Below are 19,329 nucleotides of genomic sequence, written 5' to 3'. Positions count from 1 at the left end.
TATGAGGTCAAAGTCCAGGGTCAGTCCATGTATAGTCTTTAGGTAGTGGCTTAGTCCCTGGAAGCTCTAGTTGCTTGGTATTGATGTTCATAAGGGGTCTCGAGTCCTTCAAGCTCCTCCAGTTCTTTCTCTGATTCCTTCAACAGGGGTCCTACTCTCAGTTCAGCGGTTTGCTGCTGGCATTCGCCTATATATTTGCTGTATTCTGGCTGTGTCTCTCAGGAGAGATCTACATCCGGCTCCTGTCGACCTGCACTTCTTTGCTTCATCCATCTTGTCTAATTGGGTGGCTGTATATGTATGGGCCACATGTGGGGCAGGCTCTGAATGGGTGTTCCTTCTGTCTCTGTTTTAATTTTTGCCTCTCTATTCCCTGCCAAGGGTATTCTTGTCCCCCCCTTTAAAAGAAGGAGTGAAGCATTCACATTTTGATCATCCGTCTTGAGTTTCATTTGTTCTAGGCATCTAGGGTAATTCAAGCATTTGGGCTAATGTCCACTTATCGATGAGTGCATAGCATGTGTGTTTTTTTCTATGATTGGGTTACCTCACTCAGGATGATATTTTCCAGTTCCAACCATTTGTCTATGAATTTCGTAAAGGCATTGTTTTTGATAGCTGATTAATATTCCATTGTGTAGATGTACCATATTTTCTGTATCCATTCCTCTGTTGAAGGGCATCTGGGTTCTTTCCAGCTTCTGGCTATTATAAATAAGGCTGCTATGAACATAGTGGAGCACGTGTCTTTTTTATATGTTGGGGCATCTTGTGGCTAGATGCCCCAGAGAGGTATAGCTGGATCCTCAGGTAGTTCAATGTCCAATTTTCTGAGGAACCTCCAGACTGATTTCCAGAATGGTTGTACCAGTCTGCAATCCCACCAACAATGGAGGAGTGTTCCTCTTTCTCCACATCCTCGCCAGCATTTGTTGTCACATGAGTTTTTGATCTTAGCCATTCTCACTGGTGTGAGGTGAAATCTCAGGGTTGTTTTGATTTGTATTTCCCTTATGACTAAAGATGTTGAACATTTCTTTAGGTGTTTTTCAGCCATTCGGCATTCCTCAACTGTGAATTCTTTGTTTAGCTCTGAACCCCATTTTTTAATAGGGTTATTTGTCTCCCTGCGGTCTAACTTCTTGAGTTCTTTGTATGTTTTGGATATAAGGCCTCTATCTGTTGTAGGATTGGTAAAGATCTTTTCCCAATCTGTTGGTTGCCGTTTTGTCCTAACCACAGTGTCTTTTGCCTTACAGAAGCTTTGCAGTTTTATGAGATTCCATTTGTCGATTCATGATCTTAGAGCATAAGCCATTGGTGTTTTGTTCAGGAAATTTTTTCCAGCTCCCATGTGTTCGAGATGCTGCCTTAGTTTTTCTTCTATTAGTTTGAGTGTATCTGGTTTGATGTGGAGGTCCTTGATCCACTTGGACTTAAGCTTTGTACAGGGTGATAAGCATGGATCGATCTGCATTCTTCTACATGTTGACCTCCAGTTGAACCAGCACCATTTGCTGAAAATGCTATCTTTTTTCCATTGGATGGTTTTGGCTCCTTTGTCAAAAATCAAGTGCCCATAGGTGTGTGGGTTCATTTCTGGGTCTTCAATTCTGTTCCATTGGTCTATCTATCTGTCTCTGTACCAATACCATACAGTTTTTATCACTATTGCTCTGTAATACTGCTTGAGTTCAGGGATAGTGAATCCCCCTGAAGTCCTTTTATTGTCGAGGATAGTTTTAGCTATCCTGGGTTTATTGTTATTCCAGATCAATTTGCAAATTGTTCTGTCTAACTCTTTGAAGAAATGGATTGGTATTTTGATGGGGATTGCATTAAATGTGTAGATCGCTTTTGGTAAAATGGCCATTTTTACTCTATTAATCCTGCCAATCCATGAGCATGGGAGGTCTTTCCATCTTCTGAGGTCTTCTTCAATTTCTTTCTTCAGAGTCTTGAAGTTCTTCTTGTACAGATCTTTTACTTGCTTGGTTAAAGTCACACCGAGGTACTTTATAATATTTGGGTCTATTATGAAGGGTGTCGTTTCCCTAATTTCTTTCTCAGCTTGTTTCTCTTTTGTGTAGAGGAAGGCTACTGATTTATTTGAGTTAATTTTATACCCAGCCACTTTGCTGAACTTGTTTGTCAGCTTTAGTAGTTCTCTGGTGGAACTTTTGGGATCACTTAAATATACTATCGTGTCATCTGCAAATAGTGATATTTTGACTTCTTCTTTACCACTCTGTATCCCCTTGACCTCCTTTTGTTGTCTGATTGCTCTGGCTAGAACTTCAAGAACTATATGGAATAAGTAGGGAGAGAGTGCGCAGCCTTGTCTAGTCCCTGATTTTAGTGGGATTGCTTCAAGTTTCTCTCCATTTAGTTTAATGTTAGCAACTGGTTTGCTGTATATGGCTTTTAGTATGTTTAGGTATGGGCCTTGAATTCCTATTCTTTCCAGGACTTTAATCATGAAGGGGTGTTGAATTTTGTCTAATGCTTTCTCAGCATCTAATGAAATGATCATGTGGTTTTGTTCTTTCAGTTTGTTTATATAATTGATCACGTTGATGGTTTTCTGTATATTAAACTATCCCTGCATGCCTGGGATGAAGCCTACTTGATCATGGTGGATGACTGTTTTGATGTGCTCTTGGATTCGATTTGCCAGAATTTTATTGAGTATTTTTGCGTTGATATTCATAAGGGAAATTGGTCTGAAGTTCTCTTTCTTTGTTGTGTCTTTGTGTGGTTTAGGAATAAGAGTAATTGTGGCTTCATAGAAGGAATTCGGTAGTGCCCCATCTGTTTCAATTTTGTGGAATAGTTTGGATAATATTGGTATGAGGTCTTCTATGAAGGTCTGATAGAAATCTGCACTAAACCCGTATGGACCTGGGCTCTTTTTGGTTGGGAGACCTTTAATGGCTGCTTCTATTTCCTTAGGAGTTATGGGGTTGTTTAACTGGTTTATCTGTTCCTGATTTAACTTCAGTACCTGGTATCTGGCTAGAAAATTGTCCATTTCCTGTAGATTTTCAAGTTTGTTGAATATAGGCTTTTATAGTAAGATCTGATGATTTTTTGAATTACCTCTGAATCTGTAGTTATGTCTCCCTTTTCATTTCTGATTTTGTTAATTTGGACACACTCTCTGTGTCCTCTTGTTAGTCTGGCTAAGCGTTTATCTATCTTGTTGATTTTCCAAAGAACCAACTTTTGGTTCTGTTGATTCTTTCTATGGTCCTTTTTGTTTCTACTTGGTTGATTTCAGCTCTGAGTTTGATTATTTCCAGCCTTCTACTCCTCCTGGGTGTATTTGCTTCTTTTTGTTCTAGAGCTTTTAGGTGTGCTGTCCAGCTGGTGACATATGCTCTCTCCTGTTTCTTTCTGCAGGCACTCAGAGCTATGAGTTTTCCTCTTAGCACAGCTTTCATTGTGTCCCATAAGTTTGGGTATGTTGTACCTTCATTTTCATTAAATTCTAAGAAGTCTTTAATTTCTTTCTTTATTTCTTCCTTGACCAGGTTATCATTGAGTAGAGCATTATTCAACTTACACGTATATGTGGGCGTTCTTCCCTTATTGTTATTGACGACCAGCTTTAGGCCATGGTGGTCTGATAGCACGCATGGGATTATTTCTATCTTTTTGTACCTGTTGAGGCCTGTTTTTTGACCAATTATATGGTCAATTTTGGAGAAAGTACCATGAGTAGCTGAGAAGAATGCGTATCCTTTTGCTTTAGGATAGAATGTTCTATAATTATCTGTTAAGTACATTTGGTTCATGACTTCTCTTAGTCTGTCTATGTCTCTGTTTAATTTCTGTTTCCATGATCTGTCCATTGATGAGAGTGGGGTGTTGAAATCTCCTACTATTATTGTGTGTGGTTCAATGTGTGTTTTGAGCTTTAGTAAGGTTTCTTTTATGTATGTAGGTGCCCTTATATTTGGGGCATAGATATTTAGGATTGAGAGTTCATCTTGGTGGATTTTTCCTTTGATGAATATGAAGGGTCCTTCCTTATCTTTTTTGATGACTTTTAATTGAAAATTGATTTTATTTGATATTAGAATGCCTACTCCAGCTTGCTTCTTCTGACCATTTGCTTGGAAAGTTGATTTCCAGCCTTTCACTGTGAGGTAGTTTCTGTCTTTGTGTCTGAGGTGTGTTTCCTGTAGGCAGCAGAATGCACGGTCCTCATTGTGTATCCAGTTGTTAATCTATGTCTTTTTATTGGGGAGTTGAGGCCATTGATGTTGAGAGATATTAAGGAATAGTGATTATTGCTTCCTGTTATATTCATATTTGGATGTAAGGTTATGTTTGTTTGCTTTTCTTCTCTTTGTTTTGTTTCCAAGACGATTAGTTTCTTGCTTTTTCTATGGTGTAGCTTGCCTCCTTATGTTGGGCTTTACCATTTATTACCCTTGTAGTGCTGGATTTGTAGAAAGATATTGTGTAAATTTGGTTTTGTCATGGAATATCTTGGTTTCTCCATCTATGTTAATTGAGAGTTTTGCAGGATACAGTAACCTGGGCTGGGATTTGTGTTCTCTTAGGGTCTGTATGATATCTGTCCAGGATCTTCTGGCTTTCTTAGTCTCTGGCGAATAGTCTGGTGTGATTCTGATAGGTCTGCATTTATATGTTACTTGACCTTTTTCCCTTACTGCTTTTATTTATTTTGTGCATTTGGTGTTTTGACTATTATGTGATGGGAGGAGTTTTTTCTGATCCAATCTATTTGGAGTTCTGTAGGTTTCTTGTATATTTATGGGCATCTCTTTCTTTAGGTTAGGGAAGTTTTCTTCTCTGATTTTGTTGAAGATATTTACTGGTCCTTTGAGCTGGGGTCTTCACTCTCTTCTATACCTATTATCCTTAGGTTTGATCTTCTCATTGAGTCCTGGGTTTCCTGTATGTTTTGGACCAGTAGCTTTTTCTGTTTTACATTATGTTTGACAGTTGTGTTGATGATTTCTATGGAATATTCTGCTACTGAGATTCTCTCCTCTATCTCTTGTATTCTGTTGGTGATGCTTGTATCTACAGCTCCTTGTCTCTTCCTTTCGGTTTCTATATCCAGGGTTGTTTCCATGTTTCTTTCTTGATTGCTTCTATTTCCATTTTTAATTCCGTCAATTGTTTGATTGTGTTTTCCTGGAATTCTTTCAGGGATTTTTGTGATTCCTCTCTGTAGGCTTCTGCTTGTTTATTTATGTTTTCCTGGAATTCTTTCAGTAATTTTGGTGATTCCTCTATGTAGGCTTCTACTTGTTTATTTATGTTTTCCTGTGTTTCTCTAACGGAGTTCTTCATGTCTTTCTTGAAGTCCTCCAGCATCATGATCAAATATGATTTTGAAACTACATCTTGCTTTTCTGGTGTGTTTAGATATTCTGTGTTTGCTTTGGTGGGAGAATTGGGCTCTGATGATGCCATGTAGTCTTGGTTTCTGTTGCTTGGGTTCTTGCGCTTGCCTCTCACCATCAGATTATCTCTAGTGTTACTTTGTTCTGCTATTTCTGACAGTAGCTATACTGTCCTATAAGCCTGTGTGTCAGGAGTGCTGTAGACCTGTTTTCCTGTTTTCTTTCAGCCAGTTTTGGGGACAGAGTGTTCTGCTTTCGGGTGTGTAGTTTTTCCCATGTACAGGTCTTCAGCTGTTCCTGTGGGCCTGTGTCTTGAGTTCACCAGGCAGGTTGCTTAGAGCTGGAAGGTTTGTCTTACCTGTGGTCCCAAGGCTCAAATTTGCTTGTGGGGTGTTGCTTACGAGCTCTCCATGGCGGCAGCAACCAGGAAGATCTGCGCCGCCCTTTCCAGGAGCTTCCATGCAGCAGGGTTCCAGATGGCGTTTGGTGTTTTCCTCTGTAGTCAGAGATGTGGGCCGAGTGTAGACTCTTCTGGTTTCCCAGGGGTGACTGCCTCTCTGAAGGGTTAGCTCTCCCTCCCACGGGATTTGGGTGCAGAGAACTGTTTATCCAGTCGGTCCCTTCAGGTTCCGGCAGTGTCTCAGACACAGCGGATTTCCTGCTCCTGTGCCCTAATCAAGGGAACCCAGAGGCCTTATACAGTTTCCTCTTGGGCCAGGGTTGTGGGCAGGGGTGGGCAGTGTTGGTGGTCTCTTCTGCTCTGCAGTCTCAGGAGTGCCCACCTGTCTCAGAGGTGAGCTCTCTCTCCCCAAATATAATATTCTTAATTATTTGGGGACTTTATTTAATGTATTTGATGACATTCACTCCTCCTCCCATTCACATCCCCTAAATTTGCCCTCACTTCCAGTCTTCTTCCTCCTCCTCCTCCTCTCGAGAATTCTTTGTTTAGCTCTGTACCTCATTTTTAATAGGGTTATTTGGCTCTCTGGAGTCTAACTTCATGAGTTCTTTGTATATTTTGGTTCTTAACTCTCTATCAGATGTAGGATTGGTAGATGTAAGATTGGTAAAGATCTTTTCCCAATCTGTTGGTTGCCATTTTGTCCTAATAACAGTGTCCTTTGCCTTACAAAAGCTTTGCGGTTTTATGAGTTCCCATTTGTTGATTCTTGATCTTAGTGCATAAGGCATTGGTGTTTTGTTCAGGAAATTTTCCCCAGTGCCCATGTGTTTGAGACTCTTCCCTATTTTTTTCTATTAGTTTGAGTGTATCTGGTTTGATGTGGAGGTCCTTGATCCACTTGGACTTAAGCTTTGTACAGGGTTATAAGAATGGATTGATGTGCATTCTTCTACATGCTGACCTCCAGTTGAACCAGCACCATCTATTGAAGATGCTATCTTTTTTTCCATGGGATGTTTTAGCTCCTTTATCAAAGATCAAGTGACCATAGATATGTGTGTTCATTTCTAGGTGTTTAGTCTGTTCCACTGATCTATCTCTAGAGAGAGAGAGAGAGAGAGAGAGGTGAGAATATAGGTTAGTTGATTGGATAATAGAGATGACACGAAGCCAATCACTGAGCAAGGATGTGGGGTGGGCCTTCCATGTCCAGGAAAAGAAGAAGGAACACAGGAGGAAGAGACTTCCTTTAGGACAGAAGGGAGGAAAGCAGGCAATATGTAGACCGGGGACTGTTAGATCTGGAGCCATAATCCACCAGAATCTGCCACCAGACGTTTTCTAACAGAATAGTTGATGAGTGTAGGACAATAGATTCAGTGCCCAGCACTTGTGTTACCTGTTGATTCTAAGATCGTCTTGGTGTTTTCCATTTTGCAGGAACTGTACAGAGCTCCAGTGGTTTGGCAGCAGCTAGCCACAGGGCATGGTTTGGGTGCTGGGAATTGAACTTGGGTCCTCTGGAAGAGCAGAAAGCACTCTTAGCAATTAGACTATTTCTCTAGCACCTCCTTTGATTTTCATGTTGTGCAAATGCTTGCCCAATGACAAATAAATGAGTGTTGTTCTCCAACATCACTTTCTGCCTCTGTACAAGGCATGTTCTTCCGCCGTAAGTTTATGAACATCTGTGCCCTATAAGGTCCTCCCTGGCTGTCTATCTTAAACTCAACTGTCAGAACAACAAAAGTGGCCCTGATCCCCTCCTGCCCCACAAAACAAACTCCAGTGTTTCTGAGCTAACAAGATACAGGTTTCATAAAAACTTCTTACATTCAAAGCAATAACTTGTCTGAGAAAATCTGTTTAACTAAAGAATGTAAGTTTGTGAGAAAACTAGCACTCTCCAAGCCCCTCCTTTAAGCCTATTATAAGTCTGCTTAGTGAAGTAAGGAATCCCACAGAAATATGGAGATACCCAGAAGTGATCAGAGCCTTAACAGCCCAGGACTTCCAGGGCAAGTGAAGTGTCCTTCTACCACAGAACAAATGGGAGTAGACCATCAGTGACTCTTTGGAGATTTTCCAATGTGCCAGTTTGATAACCCTGGCCACCATCTTGATGTGTGTCTTCAGTTACTAGGACAATGTTCACTTGAACAGGTCAGTGACTTCCCAGAGCTTCTTTTAAGTGGGTGAGGAAGCTTTAATGCTCATCTCCATAAAACATTTGATTTTGATTCCAGCACCAACGTGAGCTCTAATTCCAGACCAGACCCAACTTTGCTTGAGGTACACACTCCTGATCTCCTGCTTGCTAGCACAGGTGGAAGCCTAGATGTTTGGGTCATTTTGTCAGAATCTGAGGGGTGGGTCATTTGGGATGTAACATAGAATTGATGTCTGCTTTGGTGTTCTATGTCTCTAGCATAAAATGAATCTCCACCAAGAATTCACAGGCTTGTAAATAAGACCATTTCTTCACCATTTTTATATCTTCTACCTCAGGCATTCCCAGACCTATACGCAGGTGGTTGGGATCCTGAATAACCTAAGGAATGCCTTTCCTCAAAGTGACATATTCTATAGGATGACTGCTGATGGCCATAGAACCAAAAATGCCTTCCTGATTGCCCATAAACATTCAGATTTTGTTTCCACTGCCTGTTTCCATTCCTTTAAAGATGAAGCAAAAGGGGCCTGGTCTTCTGGTGTCTTCCTGGTACCAATGTCCTTAACAGCCTAAGTGATCAACTTGAAAAAGACTCAGCTACAAGATGGGGGTGCTGTCGCTGGAGAAGATCAAGATAGGACACTTAATCCCAGGACATCCTTCTGTTTGCCAGAGTGAATGTATGTAGGAGAGGCTTGAGACTGGGTTTCTTTTCTGGATACCTCCCATGCCTAAGTGTTCATTCTGATGCTTTGAAATGTTACAGTAAGCATGACAGGAAACTGGACATCAATGTACATCTTCCCCACATCTGCACTTTCTCATGATAGAATTATTGGCTGAACATTGTTAACATTCTATTTACAGTTGTTCCATTTGTATAAATTAGACAGATGAAGTAAGATTTATACTTTGCACCATATAGTGCAAATTCAGGCCAAAAAAAGGCATTAAAAATAGGATCAGTAAACTTCCTCTGAGAAACCCATTATTCTTTATTTGAAGTGTAGCATTTGAAAAGTCTTGATAGGCACACTTTAAATTTACCCAAAGTTTCTAGAGACAACCAGCTTCAAAGGACTGCTGGGGAAACCTGCAAAGACTTGAGGAATTCCCTTGTAGAATACAAATTGCCACAAACTTTTTTTAATATTACCGGCAACAAGGATGGTGAGAATTTTTATTGTATAAATACCTTACAGACTGAATCTACTTCCATAAGCTAAGTTTTAAGGCAATTCTTCATCCCTAAACTGGTTCCTACATTTGGTCTACCCAAGGGCTGAATACTTCCTCCTAAGCAATAACTTTGAAAATAAGGTTGCTGAAACCAGGGAACAGTGAGGTTCAATGAAATCTACTCTGTGGAAGGACCAACGGGTACTTTCAGTATGTTCCAATATAGTTTACGTTTTAACTTATTAAGAATTAAAGGTCTTTTTCCTGTGTCAAGTCCTGTGCTAAAAGATAGAACATAGAGATCAACCTTCCAGTAGTTCGATGACAAAACCAGAAAGGTATTGTAAGAATCAAGCACCCCCACTTGGAACAAACAACATCTTTCCTTCATTCTTGTACTCCTCCATTTACTGAGTGGTTTGTGAAATGTTCCAGTTCCTGGCACTCTCCTGGACCCTAAAGTATGTCATGTTCTTGAAGAAAACACTGATGGTGTCCTGGTTGCACAGAATATAAAGGGGCAGCAGTCAGTAGGATGAGACCCACCCATTCATTGACCTGATACCTGAGGAGGTTCGGGAAGGCGTTCTCTGTGACCTCAACATGAGCTGAGGTAGGAAGTAGAGCTGGGTAAGTAAAAGGTGGGGGCAGCAGTCAATAAAGGCCATGCATGCTGCTGCAGCACCTGGACACCATCAAGGACACTGAAGGTTCCTGTAGAGGAAAATGGCCAGGGAAAGCAGAAGAGTCCAGAAGAACAGACTGATGATGACACACAGGACATCTCTTCAGTGGACTTAGAAGGCTCTTGGTGCTTGTTGGATAGGAGGTAAGGGGTGGAGCCTGAGGACTGAGTGGGAGACCAATGGGGCATCATCCTGAGGATCCCTAACCTCATGCCTTCTATAGGAGCTTCTCCATTGACAACTGATTTCCCTCTGATTATAATAAAGATAAAAAACGATGAAATAAAAATAAAAAATTGTCCTAGTGGACTGTGATCTTTAGAAGTATGGCCTGCTCTTCCACACCAGGGAGCCAGAAGCTCATAGTAGGAGAAATATGGTAAAGAAACGCTAAGTCATAACATGACAGGTGTTATATTTTTGAGATCAGGATTAGGGTCAACATCACCAGGAAGATAAAAGGTGGTTTTGCCAAAATAAGGGCATCTGTAAATCAGGGTCAAGAGTCAAGTAGGTGTGACAGGTAAGGAATGCATCCTGGGTGAGCCCATCACAGAGCCTCAGATCTTCAGCTCTGAGGTGGGCTTCAGGTCCAGTCTCTCTGAAATCTACACAGTACTTTAGTCCATTTCTCCCTCGGTTGCCTCTTTCTGGTCCAGGAAATGCGATGGAAAAAACAATTCATCATGAATGAGATGAAGGTGGTAATAACTTTGACCCTGCTCTGCTTTGAGTGGCTTCTAGATCCCACCAGAGTCTCTGTCTCTATATCAGGATTTCTGCTGAATCCGAGAATGGGTCCATTGGTGTCTCAGAAAGCTCCAATAGTATTAACAAGGGCAAGTACAGGCTCCAAGTGCCTCCTGCTTGCCATTTTGTCTTCCAGTCATTTGCTCCCACCCCTTCCAGTCTGGCCTCATCCTTGCTTTGGTTTGCTCCCTAGTCTTTTTTCTGCCTGCCATTGGTGGATTCTCCCATCCCCCTGCGTCTAGATTCCCCACTTGCTTGTCTTTCCAGCTATCTCCTTCCTGCTGGTGTGTGTCAGTGTCCTCCTCATTTCTGACCACCTTTCTTCCCTGCACAAATGCCTGCCCCATGCCCTTGTCTTTCCCTTGCTGTTGTTATGTCTGTGCCAATGTGACTGTCCCAGTTTGCTGCTATGAAACAACACTGTTCTCATGGATTAAACGGCACATACTTAGTCTTCCATATTTGCAGGTCAGATGTCTGCATCAGCTTTCCCTGAATTAAAAAGTAACTTTTTTTTCAGGAGTTCTCAGGGCAAACCACTTTCTCCCATTTTCTAGTTTCTACATCTTTGTGCTCAAGGCAAAGTAGCTTAGGCCCACCAAGAACCAATACTTGTAAGTGAAATCAACTAATTATAGTCATTATTCACAGCAGAATTAAACTAGCTTTTCATTGAATGGCTGGCTAATTCACCACAGTCATGGGGAACTTAAAAGCCAAACATGAAATTTCACAGTTATTAATGTGGTGTAGTTCATTCCTTTGAAAGTATTTAATCTGCAATCACAGATTTGGTGGATACACAATGGTCCTGAGGTTATTTTTGTTTTGGGTTTTTTATTGGATATTTTTTATTTACATTTCAAATATCCCCTTTCCAAGTTTCCCATCCATAAAGCCCCTATGGCATCAGCCCTCCCTCTTCTTCTATGAGGGTGTTACCCCACCCATCCTCCTACTCCTCTCAGACATTCCCCTACATTGGGATGTGCAGCCTTAGCAGGACCAAGGGCTTCTCTTCCCTTTGGCGCCCAACAATGCCATCCTCTCCTACATATACTGCTGGAGCCCTAGGTCTGTCCATGTATACTCTTTGGATGGTGGTTTAGTCCCCGGGAGCTCAGGGTGGTTGGTATCATTGTTCTTATGGGGTTGCAAACCCCTTCGGCTCCTTCAATCCCTTCTCTAACTCTGAGGACTTTGTTCTCAGTTCAATGGTTGGCTGTGAGCACTCATCTCTGTATTTTTCATGCTCTGACAGAGCCTCTCAGGAGGAAACTACATCAGGATGCACTTCTTGGCACCATGCACTGTCAGCATGCACTTCTTGGCATCAGCAATATTGTCTGGGTTTGGTGGCTGTAGGTATATGGGTTGGATCCCCATATGAGGCAGGCTCTGAATGGCTGCTCCTTCAGTCTCTGCTACAAACTTTGTCTTCATATCTCCTCCTAAGAATATCCGTTCCCCCTTTTAAGAAGGACTAATGCATCAACAATTTGTCCTTATTCTTGAGCTTCATGTGGCCTGTGGATTGTACCTTGGGTAATCCAAGTTTTGGGCTAATATCCACTTATTTTTTTTATATTTATTAACTTGAGTATTTCTTATTTACATTTTGATTGTTATTTTCTTTCCCGGTTTCTGGGCCAACATCCCCCAACCCCTCCCCCTCCCCTTCTATTTGGGCTTCCCCTCAACATCCTCCCGACATTACCGCACTCCCCCCAACAATCACGTTCACTCAAGGTTCAGTCTTGGCAGGACCAAGGCATTCCCCTTCCACTGGTGTTCTTACTAGGCTGTTCATTGCTACCTATGTGGTTCGACCCCAGGGTCAGTCCACGTATAGTCTTTGGGTAGTGGCTTAGTCCCTGGAAGCTCTGGTTTGTTGGCATGGTTGTTCATATGGGGTATCGAGCCCCTTCAAGCTCTTCCAGTCTTTTCTCTGATTCCTTCAATGGGGGTCCCGTTCTCAGTTCAGTGGTTTGCTGCTGGCATTCGCCTATGTATTTGCTGTATTCTGGCTGTGTCTCTCAGGAGAGATCTACATCTGGTTCCTGTCGACCTGCACTTCTTTTGCTTCATCCATTTTATCCAGTTTGGTGGCTGTATATGTATGGGCCACATGTAGGGCAGGCTCTGAATGGGTGTTCCTTCTGCCTCTGTTCTAAACTTTGCCTCCCTATCCCCTCCCAAGGGTATTCTTGTTCCCCTTTTAAAGGAGTGAAGCATTCGCATTCTGGTCACCCTTCTTGAGTTTCATGTGTTCTGTGCAACTAGGGTAATTCAAGCATTTGGGCTAATAGCCACTAATCAATGAGTGCATTCCATGTGTGTTTTTCTGTGATTGGGTAACCTTACTCAGGATGATATTTTCCAGTTCCATCCATTTGCCTATGAATTTCATAAAGTCATTGTTTTTGATAACTAAGTAATATTCCATTGTGTAGATGTACCACATTTTCTGTATCCATTCCTCTGTTGAAGGGCATCTGGGTTCTTTCCAGCTTCTGGCTATTATAAATAAGGCTGCTATGAACATAGTAGAGCACGTCTCTTTTTTATATGTTGGGGCATCTTGTGGGTATATGCCCAAGAGAGGTATAGCTGGGTCCTCAGGTAGTTCAATGTCCAATTTTCTAAGGAACCTCCAGACTGATTTCCGGAATGGTTGACCAGTCTGCAATCCCACCAACAATGGAGGAGTGTTCCTCTTTCTCCACATCCTCACCAGCATTTGCTGTCACCTGAGTTTTCGATCTTACCCATTCTCACTCCTGTGAGGTGGAATCTCAGGGTTGTTTTGATTTGCATTTCCCTTATGATTAAAGATGTTGAACATTTCTTTAGGTGTTACTCAGTCCTTTGGGATTCTTCAGCTGCGAAGTCTTATTTAGCTCTGAACCCCATTTTTAATAGGGTTATTTGTCTGCCTGCGGTCTAACTTCTTGAGTTCTTTGTATATTTTGGATATAATCCCTCTATCTGTTGTAGGATTGGTAAAGATCTTTTCCCACTCTCTTGGTTGCCATTTTGTCCTAACCACAGTGTCCTTTGCCTTACAGAAGCTTTGCAGTTTTATGAGATCCCATTCTTGATCTTAGAGCATAAGCCATTGGTGTTTTGTTCAGGAAATTTTCTCCAGTGCCCATGTGTTGGAGATGCTTCCCCACATTTTCTTCTATTAGTTTGAGTGTATGTGGTTTGATGTGGAGGTCCTTGATCCACTTGGACCTCTTTTAAGGTACAAGGTGTACAGGGTGATAAGAATGGATCGATCCACATTCTAGTACATGCTGACCTCCAGTTGAACCAGAACTACTTGCTGAAAATGCTATCTTTTTCCATTGGATGGTTTTGGCTCCTTTGTCAAAAATCAAGTGACCATAGGTATGTGGGCTCATTTCTGGGTCTTCAATTCTATTCCACTGGTCTATTCGTCTGTCTCTGTACCAATACCATGCAGTTTTTATCATTATTGCTCTGTAATACTGCTTGAGTTCAGGGATAGTGATTCCCCCTGAAGTCCTTTTATTGCTGAGGATAGTTTTAGCTATCCTGGGTTTATTGTTATTCCAGATGAATTTGCAAGTTGTTCTGTTTAACTCTCTGAAGAATTAGATTGGTATTTTGATGGGGATTGCATTGAATCTGTAGATCGCTTTTGGTAAAATGGCCATTTTTACTATGTTAATCCTGCCAATTCATGAGCATGGGAGATCTTTCCATCTTCTGAGGTCTTCTTCAATTTCTTTCTTCAGAGTCTTGATCTGAAGAATACAGATCTTTTACTTGCTTGGTTAAAGTCACACCGAGGTACTTTATATTACTTGGGACTATTATGAAGGGTGTCGTTTCCCTAATTTCTTTCTCGGCTTGTTTCTCTTTGTGTAGAGGAAGACTACTGATTTATTTGAGTTTATTTTATACCCAGCCACTTTGCTGAAGATGTTTGTCAGGTTTAGTAGTTCTCTGGTGGAACTTTTGGAATCACTCAAATATACTATCATTTCATCTGAAATAGTGCTTTTTGACTTCTTTTCTAATCTGCATCCCCTTGATCTCCTTTTGTTGTCTGATTGCTCTGGCTAGACTTTCAAGAACTATGTTGAATAAGTAGGGAGAGCGTGTGCAGCCTTGTCTAGTCCCTGATTTTAAAGAGATTGCTTCAAGTTTCTCTCTATTTAGTTTAATGTTAGCAACTGGTTTGCTGTATATGGCTTTTACTATGTTTAGGTATGGGCCTTGAATTCCTATTCTTTCCAGGACTTTTATCATGAAGGGATGTTGGATTTTGTCAAATGCTTTCTCATCATCTAATGAAATGATCATGTGGTTTTGTTCTTTCAGTTTGTTTATATTATGGATCACGTTTATGGTTTTCCGTATATTAAACCATCCCTGCATGCCTGAGATGAAGCCTACTTGATCATGGTGGATGATTGTTTTGATGTGCTCTTGGATTCAGTTTGCCAGAATCTTGTTGAGTATTTTTGCGTCGATATTCATAAGAAAAATTGGTCTGAAGTTCTCTTTCTTTGTTGGGTCTTTGTGTGGTTTAGGTATAAGAGTAATTGTGGCTTCATAGAAGGAATTCGGTAGTATACCGTCTATTTCAATTTTGTGGAATAGTTTGGATAGTATTGGTATGAGGTCTTCTATGAAGGTCTGATAGATTTCTGCACTGAACCCATCTGGACCTGGGTTCTTTTTGGTTGGGAGACCTTTAATGACTGCTTCTATTTCTTTAAGAGTTATGGGGTCGTTTAAATGGTTTATCTGTTCCTGATTTGACTTCAGTACCTGGTATTTGTCTAGGAAATTGTCCATTTCCTGCAGATTTTCAAGTTTTGTTGAATATAGGCTTTTGTAGTAGGATCTGCTGATTTTTCGAATTTCCTCTGATTCTGTAGTCATGTCTCCCTTTTCATTCCTGATTTTGTTAATTTGGACACACTCTCTGTGTCCTCTCATCAGTCTGGCTAAGGGTTTATCTATCTTGTTGATTTTCTCAAAGAACCAACTTTTGGTTCTGTTGATTCTTTGTATAGTCCTTTTTGTTTCTGCTTGGTTGATTCCAGCTCTGAGTTTGATTATTTCCTGCCCTCTACTCCTCCTAGGTGTATTTGCTTCTTTTTGTTCTAGAGCCTTTAGGTGTGCTGTCAAGCTGGTGCTATATGCTTCTCCTGTTTTTTTTCTGCAGGCACTCAGCGCTATGAGTTTTCCTCTTAGCACAGCTTTCATTGTGTCCCATAATTTTGGCTATGTTGTACCTTCATTTTCATTAAATTCAAAGAAGTCTTTGATTTCTTTCTTTATTTCTTCCTTAACCAGTTTATCATTGAGTAGAGCATTGTTCAATTTCCATGTCTATGTGGGCGTTCTTACCTTTTTGTTATTGAAGACCAGCTTTAGCCTGTGGTGGTCTGATAGGATGCATGGGATTATTTCTTTCTGTATCTCTTGAGGCCAGTTTTATGACCAATTATATGGTCAATATTGGAGAAAGTACCATGAGGAGCTGAGAAGAAGCTATATCCTTTTGTTTTAGGATAGAATGTTCTATAAATATCTGTTAAGTCCATTTGGTTCATGACTTCTCTTAGTCTGTCTATGTCTCAGTTTAATTTCTGTTTCCATGATCTGTCCACTTATGAGAGTGGGGTGTTGAAATCTCTTACTATTATTGTGTGAAGTACAATGTGTGTTTTGAACTTTAGTAAGGTTTCTTTTATGTATGTAGGTGCCCTTGTATTTGGAGCATAGATATTTAGGATTGAGAGTTCATCTAGGTGGATTTTTCCTTTGATGAATATGAAGCGTCCTTCCTTATCTTTTTTGATGACTTTTGGTTGAAAATTGATTTTATTCGATATTAGAATTCCTACTCCAGCTTGCTTCCTCATACGATTTGCTCGGAAAGTTGTTTTTTAGCCTTTCACTCTGAGGTAGTGTCTGTCTTTTTCTTTGAGGTGTGTTTCCTGTAGGCAGCAAAATGCTGGGTCCTCATTGTGTAGCCAGTTTCTAATCTGTGTCTTTATAATGGGGAATTAAGTCCACCTATGTTGAAAGATATTAAGGAATAGTGATTATTGCTTCCTGTTATCTTTGTATGTGGATGTGAGATTCAGTTTGTGTGCTTGTCTTCTCTTTGTTTTGTTGCAAAAATATTAGTTTCTTGTTTTTTCTAGGGTGTAGCTTGCCTCCTTATGTTGGGCTTTACCATTTATTATCCTTTGTAGCACTGGATTTATAGAAAGATATTGTGTAAATTTGGTTTTGTCATGGAATATCTTGGTTTCACCATCTATGTTAATTGAGAGTATTGCTGGATACAGTAACCTGGGCTGGCATTTGTGTTCTCTTAGGGTCTGTATGACATCTGTCTAGGATCTTCTGGCTTTCATAGTCTCTGAGGAGAAGTCTGGTGTAATTCTGATAGAACTGCCTGTATATGTTACTTGACCTTTTTCCCTTACTGCTTTTAATATTCTTTCTTTCTTTTGTGCATTTGGTATTTTGACTATTATGTGATGGGAGGACTTTCTTTCTGGTCCAATCTATTTGGAGTTGTATAGGCTTCTTGTATGTTTTTGGGCATCTCTTTCTTTAGGTTAGGTTATGATTGTGTAGAAGATATTTATTGACCCTTTGAGTTGGGAGTCTTCACTCTCTTCTATACCTATGATCTTCTCATTATGTCCTAGATTTACAGTTTGTTTTGGGCCAATACGTTTTTCCCTTGTACATTATCTTTGACAGTTGTGTCGATTTCTATGAAATCTTCTGCTCCTGAGATTTTCTCTTTTATCTCTTGTATTCTGGTTGTGATGCTTGTATCTACGGCTCCTTATCTCTTCCTTTGGTTTTCTATATCCAGAGTTGTCTCCTTTGTGCTTTCTTTAGTGTTTCTCTTTCAATTTTCAATTCCTTCACCTGTTTGATTGTGTTTTCCTGTAATTCCTTCAGGGATTTTTGTGTTTCCTCTCTATAGGCTTCTACTTGTTTACTTGTGCTTTCCTGTATTTCTCTAAGGGAGTTCTTTATGTCTTTCTTGAAGTCCTCCATCATCATGATCAAATGTGATTTTAATTCTAGATCTTGCTTTTCTGGTGTGTTTGGATATTCAGTGTTTGCTGAATGGGTGGGAGAATTGGGCTCCAATGGTGCCATGTAGTCTTGGTTTCTGTTGCTTGGGTTCCTGTGCTTGCCTCTCACCATGAGGTTGTCTCTGGTGTTACCTTGTTCTGCTATTTCTGTCAGTGGCTAGGCAGTCCTATAAGCCAGTGTGTCAGGAGTGCTGTAGACCTGTTTCCTGTTTCCTTGTTTCCTTTTAGCCAGTTATGGGAACAGAGTGTTCAGTTTTCAGCTCGTAGTCGTTCCTGTCTACTGGCATTCAGCTGTTCCTGTGGGCATTTGTCCTAAGTCCACCAGGCAAGTCACTTGGAGCTGAAAAGTTAGTCTTACCTCTGGCCTTGGGTCTGAAGTCCCTCCTTGGGGCTAGGTTTCAGCTCTCCTTGAGGGCAGAAACCAGGAGGGCCTGCCCCTCCTTTTCTGGGATATCTGTGCACAGGGGGTCCAGATGGAACTAGGTGTTTGCCTCTAGAGTCAGAAATGTGCACAGAGAGTAGTCTCCTCTGGTTTCCCAGGCTTGTCTGCCCCTCTGAAGGTCTAGCTCTCCCTCCCATGGGATTTGGGTTCAGGGAGCTGTTTGATTGGGTCCCTTCCGATCCAGGTGCAGTCTGTACCACAGGGCTCCTGCTACTTCAGTGGCACTATCTTCCTGTTACCAAAGGTCCCATACAGTCTCCTCTTGGGCCAGTGATGTGGACAAAGTTGGGCAATACTGGCGGTCTGTCCTGCCTTGCAGTCTCAGGAGTGCCCACCTGTCTGAGCGATGAGCTCTCCCTCCCAGGGCATTTGGCAGCAGGGATCTGTGGGCCAGGATCAGTGAGGTTCAGGTACCAGCTAGACTATATGTAATATAAATTTGTGCTGGGATCAAATTCAAGTTTTCCAAAATCAAAAATCAAAAACATACTGATGTGATCAATCTAGAGGAAAATATCCTTTAATTGCAGCCCTGGGAACTAGCTAGGCTACCTTTGCCTTTGCCAAATAAAACAAATCTGAAAGCACATAGGAATGAAAACATTTATTTCCTGTTAAACTGCAATAACTGAAGCTGAACTCAGACATGCTCAGTCTTAACTTTCTACATTTAATTTCTGTCATTCTTGTAATTAGTAATTATTAATGATCATAGAAGTCACAGAACTGCCCATCATCCCACACAATACATAAGGACATGTGAGACTTAGTTACAGTCTTAATAAAATTCATAGTCAATGCACAATTCTAAATTCCACTTTAATTTATTATATGTGTATGAAAATTTTGACTTCACATATGTCTGTGTCAGAGGAGAGCATCAAATCACTTAGAACTAAAGTTATAGATGGTTGTAAGCCACCCTAGGGTTGCTGGGAATTGAACTCAGGACCTCTGGAAGAGCAGCCAGTGCTCTTAACCATGAGGCATCTCTCTGCCCCCTACACTCTGTATTTATTATTTTGTTGTAAGGTTTCCTAAAGTCCTCCAGAATTCTGCATGAGCATTGGGTCCACTGACTGCACACAGCCACGGGCTTGCTGCATATCTTCTAATAGAAGCTTTTCTGGATAGGGAGAGAACAACTTTCATGCCAGCATGTGGGGTTTATAACGGTCCATGTCTTCTTGCCACTTG

This window comes from Rattus norvegicus, chromosome 5, assembly GCF_036323735.1.
Source record: "Rattus norvegicus strain BN/NHsdMcwi chromosome 5, GRCr8, whole genome shotgun sequence".
Classification (NCBI taxonomy): Eukaryota; Metazoa; Chordata; class Mammalia; order Rodentia; family Muridae; genus Rattus; species Rattus norvegicus.
Note: the sequence above shows the minus strand (reverse complement) of the source record.